Source organism: Corylus avellana, chromosome ca5 (genome assembly GCF_901000735.1).
Source record: "Corylus avellana chromosome ca5, CavTom2PMs-1.0".
Classification (NCBI taxonomy): Eukaryota; Viridiplantae; Streptophyta; class Magnoliopsida; order Fagales; family Betulaceae; genus Corylus; species Corylus avellana.
The window spans coordinates 23,085,814-23,091,724 of record NC_081545.1 but is presented as its reverse complement, the minus strand read 5'-3'; the positions used below and the strand labels follow the sequence as shown (position 1 = coordinate 23,091,724).

Sequence of the window (5,911 nt, the reverse complement as noted above, 5' to 3'; positions counted from 1 at the left end):
TTTTTGCTCAGGATCATTAGCGACAACTTCGAAAGTTGCCACTATTGACCCCTAAATAGCGGCAACTTTTGGAAGTCACCGCTATTAAGCTCCTAATAGCGGCAATTGGTTGATGCCACTGATTGTGTTTAAATAGCGGCAACGTTTGTCGCCGCTGCTGAGTAGTAAACAGCGACAACAATGGTTGCCACTATTGATGTTGTTGCTGAATATCAAATATTTTGGTATTTAGCGTCCGCTAGTAGCGGTGACTTAAATGTCGCCGCTAATGAGAGGCTATTAGCGGCAACTTTTGGGTCGCTGCTAATAATTTGGTTGCTAGTGACCAAATTTCTTGTACTGATGAAACCACCCGAACCGAAAAGCGGTCTTGTTAGCCTCTGGGTTATTTTTGTAACCCATGGCCACATTTGGTCCCCTTATACACACTCCCCGCTCATCTCAACCTCTTGAGCCACTCCATTTTCATCTAACACCGTCATTTCTTGACCAACTGGAATTCCCACCCACCCAGCCTTATGCGGGCCGTTATCACCTCTAAAAGCATTAGGCCATTGGCAATAATTTTTCTTTTTTTTTTTTAACAAATAAAATTATGTTTTATTTTTCTATCTTATTGTTCTTATCTTTACATATACTATTAAAATATTATTTATTTATAAAATATAAATTTTTTGTCATCTTTATATTTTTTTTACAAAATTTCAACACAATCTAAAAAAAAGAATTTTTATGTTAAAATATAAGTAAAAAAGCTATAGAAAAACTAAAGTAGTTTCCACTTTCCATTATATAACAGGTACGGAAGCATAATCCTTCTTAGGTCAGTTGCCTAATTAAGGTGACGGATTAGGAAAAAAAAAAAAAAAAAAAGCCTATGGTGACGCACGGAATAATAAAAGTGGTGATTCGGAAAAAAAAAAAAATTGGCTAATTTCTGTAGGAGACTAGCCATGTACCATTAGATATACCATTAAATGAATATTCTACATTTCATTAGAAATAGAAAGGATTCTATTTTGTCTCATACAGGCGTTTCGAGCAAGTCTATTCATGATATTATAACTAGACGCATAACTGTGATCAACATCAATACAACGAATTAGGATTCTCTCCAGTTCATTTAAATTTAATAATATCTAGTTGGTTATATTAGATGGGTATTTTTGTCCCCTCAAAAAATGGAAAGACAAAAATACCTCTAATATTATCCAATTTCTCAACTCTTAACTACTCAAATAATGATTAATTTATTTATTCTGTGTTGACAATATATAAATTAAATGGGACATAGACGAAAAAAACTAATTTGAGCACAAACCGAATATGAAACATTGTAGAATTCAACAAGTTCTAATTAACCTGCTCATTTTGGTTTTCCCAAAACTTTTTCTCCCATAATTCCACTTGTTTTATTGAATCTTCCTTTGTCTGCAGAATTGTATGAAGAGATGGAGGATCATATGGCGGAGGCATAGTGCATGGGCTGGTGTACACGGGACCTTTTACCATGGATTCCATAAGAAATTTCTTCTCCAACATTAATCTTTGTGATAGGCAAGCCATTGACTCCGAACAGAGCTCAACAGCATTTGTAGGTATAACTGGCTTAAATGTTAAGAGCTTAGCATACTGATTTAGAAGATGAAACATGTAATCATAGATATATTCCATCTTCAACTCCTCTTGAATGAATTCGCTTGCCGCTTTCCCAATTTCTTGTGCCTCTTTCTTGTGGGCATTGCCCCAATCTGCAGCAAACTTAATGGATCTGCACTTGTCATCATCCCTTATAGGCCAGTAGTGGTGCAGTGGCTTCAAACTTCTCGTGAAGAAATCATAGTACTGGGGCTTTACCATTAAGGAAACAGAATCACAAGCAAGAATGTATTTTTCACTCACAGACCAGCAGTGCCTTCAATATATATCTTATACCTATGATCGCATTGGCTACCCAAGTCTGACTGCTTGTACCCTTCCACTTTTTCCCGCTTCCAATCCTGCAAATGGATTTATAATTATCATAACATTTGCTAAACGACACAACATATTTGCAAAACTCCATGTTTAATGTTTAGTGGGATGAATCATGGGATTAATTTGTCTTTAATCTCATTGTAATATAAGCAAAGACATACACGACAGTACTTATCATAACATGCAGATCATTGAGAGGAAGAAAGAATGAAATTCATAATATTACCTGAACATATAAACGAGCATTCCAATCCATATTTTCTGAGACATTACATTTGAGGAGGTCTTCCCTTGTTACAGCAACCGTCGGATTGCCCTTCCAGTAAGCATAAGGTTCCCTATCCGCCCATCTCATCCTCTTGTTTCCTTCTTTTAGGTCTGTCATCAAAGATTCCCATGACTTTATATTCGTCTCAGGCCTACACAAGAGTACATGCCATGCATGTTAAGACTTGGGAGCTAAGAAGATGATATAGTCGTACAAAAGTCTAATATTAAATAATGTTTAAAATCCTTAATTAAGAATTATAGGGTATTCTACTAAATAGATTTTTCTAAATCTCAACCATTATTTTCATTATTTATCACCACTTATTATAGTAAATAAAGATGTGATAAATACGATAACTAATAAAATGATAAAATATTAATAATTTAATTTGAAAATAGTAGTTGAAATTTAAATAAATCTACTCCATAAAAATATTTAGGATCGACTAGGTTGGATTAATATACTTATTATAGTAAATAAAGATGTGATAAATACAATAACTAATAAAATGATAAAATATTAATAATTTAATTTGAAGATATTAGTTGAAATTTAAATAAATCTACTCCATAAAAATATCTAGGATCGACTAGGTTGGATTAATATACTTTTAAAATTCCTAGGTATTCTTTCAAGTATATTTCTTCGGTCCCTAAGGGGTAGCTCAATTAGTTGGAAATCAAGCAGAGGTCGCTAATTCTAATCCACATCCCCCTCTTATGTGGGCATATATATATATATATATATATATATTTCCTCAAGTCTAAACTATTATTTTGAAATTAAATAATTCAATTTTTTTTTTGTATGCATTTATGATCATATTTGCTTTTAACAATTCAATACTTATCATGATCTTATTTTTTAAATATTGATATGGTAAATCGGAAGCAATAAATTTTATAATAATAATTAAAATTTGAAAAAAAAAAAAAAATCTAAAACCTACTTAAAAAAATCAATAATAATCAGACAAATGTTGAGATGACACTGAAAATTACAATTAAATTTTGAATGAATTACTATTAAATTTTGGATTTAATAATAATTCACTCTCAAGTGCTCAAGAAAGTGTCAGAAAGTTGTGTGTAGCATTTCTTTAATGAGATAATTAAGAGATAAAATTATGGAATTAGCATTTTTCAATAAAAATAATAATAATAATTATTATAATTAATTTTTTTTTTTTTTTTAAAAAAAGTCTTACCATCCCCAGAAGGACCAATCAGGAAAAATAATATTCAGTGTGTCATCATCACCACAGTACCGAAACAGCGGTGGTGGGTTCGAGGCATTGGGTCGTTGATAGTCACTTGTCTTGATGGCTGGAATATCCAAGCAATCAAACATCAGTTCCAAGTCAGGCACTTGACCCGGGTACCTCCGTAGTAACTGTAGGATTCCCCACAGCGTAAAAACGTCTCTAGTCTGAAACGATCTATGATATTTCTCCAAGTAAGCCTTGCCGTTGACTATGACTAATCTAAAATTGTACTTTCCTCTGAGGCCCTCCACCATGTCCCTCGTGATCCCTGTGTGGGCCCAGGGACGAAGATCTTCGTAGATCCAACGGAAGTACTCTGGACAAGTGGAGGGTGATGGACGGTCAGGATCTTCTTCTGGATGGAAGGAGGTTGGGTAGTTTGAAGGGCAGGTCCGTGCGAGGTTGTAGGCTGTACAGTCGAGTGGAATCTCAATTGGGTGTGAGGGCGTTTTCGAGAATTGTGGATTTCTGTGAGGGTATATGTGGGATGTTCTAGTAGTTAGTATCGGTTGGGGTGCTAACTTGCCAGCTGAACCCTGTGACTGTGGCACGGAGCACAATGAGAAAAAGTCAATAATGGGCAATTCTTGTAGTCAAATAGTGAGCATATATAATTTAAATTAAATAATGGTTTTTTTAACTCTTACTTTCCGAGATAACCATAACCTTTTGGAAAGAAAGAAATCAAATATGGTCATAGAAAACAAACGAAGAAAAATTCTAAAGAAAGAAATATCATATATGCTAAATGTTATTTTTATTTTTATCTTTTTGTCTTTCAAAATTGATATTAGAAGACAATAATAACTTATAACAAATTTAATAGTAATTTTAAAATCACATCAATTTTTTTAAAAAAAAACAACATAAAAAAGAATTCTAATATTACTATGTAGAATTCTAAGACATTAATATTATTATTATTATTTTTATAATTTGAATTCGGAGACTTATTATGCATTAACTAACAAGAACAATCGGGCCTAAAAGAGGTCCCACGTGCTCGTGTAAGTCACAGTGAAAGACTCGTGGCCCTCAATGACTTGAAGCGAGGCCATCCGACACTCATGCCGCATGTTACATTCTTCTCGCTTTGTGGTATTTTTTTAAAAGTGAAATCTCATTCATTCGTTTATAATAAATCAAATATTACAGCTATTAGTGATTATATTGTCATGAAGAAATTCAGGGTAATCGCCCATCCAAATTTTCTCTATAAATGTTTGGACCACCGCCTTTGTCAAAGTATGTTCCGCCATATTTGCTTTCCTTCTTGTATAAACCACAACCCAAGCTTAGTAATTGTGAAGTCTCTCTCATTGTCTTGAGGCGGATATAAATTTATCTTATTCCTCAAATTTGCAATGTTTTTACTATAATGTTTAGTAAGAAGTTATATTAAAGTCAAACAATTAAAAATGTGACATTAAAAATCAACCCTTATTCACCACATCTTATCTCTATCTCACTAAGTTGCTATGAAAGTGTCCTTAAATTTTTAGTTTTAGCTAAGGCTGATTCAAAAGCAGATGAGTACAAGTAGATAGAGGTGGGATGATAATATAGCATGTAATATTACTCTTCTCAAAAGAATAATATTATATACCACATGACACCATTATCCTATCCTAACCTAATATTGTCAATACATTCTTAATTTAAAAAAAGAAGAAAAAAAAAAAAAAACTTAAACATAGAATAATTGTAGTATTGAACTTCTAAAAAGGAATAAATGCCATATTTTTTCTTAAATTATCCTATATGTAGTGGTGTGAAATAAATTTTCTTTTGAGAATGTTACACATTCATTTTTTATTTATTTTTTGCTATTTATTTATTATTTATTATTTTTTTCAAGTCTACCATTAAATCTGAAAACTTACATGTTTGTGGATTTGCCGATATATTATATGGGAATGGACAAAAAATGAGTATAAAATAGAAAACAAATATATCACGAACGATGATATTGTGCAATATTCGAACTCAAAAGCGTGAAGATAATTGATGGCGTAAACTCTCTTAATATTTCAGAGGGATTGAAGTGTTAAATAACGGTTTATAGAATTACTCTCCCAAATGATAATGTCGTTAATTATAGGGATTGCAAAATTTTAAAAAATAAATAAATAAATAAGGTCCACATTTTTATTGAGCTAAAACTCAAGAATAAATTTATATACACTCGTGAAACAAAGTTAAATACTTACACTTGTGTCGAGCAGGTGCGTGGAGACAAACGCACCGACAAGGAGGAGGAGGCAACAGAGGAAGATGCCGGAGGATCTTGCAGGTGACTGCATCGATGGCCGCCACATCATGTGGTTGTAGTGATAATAAAGCCCCAAGCCGTCGGAGAAATACTTCTTCAACCTCTGCAGATTGTACTGATCTCTCAT

At 32.9% G+C, this 5,911-nt stretch overlaps 2 pseudogenes; both read right to left on the bottom strand.

Annotated features, from left to right (window-relative positions):
- The window catches only part of LOC132181959 (probable CoA ligase CCL9), a 9,995-nt pseudogene extending 8,660 nt beyond the window's left edge, over nt 1–1,335 (bottom strand).
- An 18-nt stretch (nt 1,336–1,353) lies between these two features.
- Nucleotides 1,354–5,911, bottom strand: LOC132183069 (uncharacterized; annotated as a pseudogene).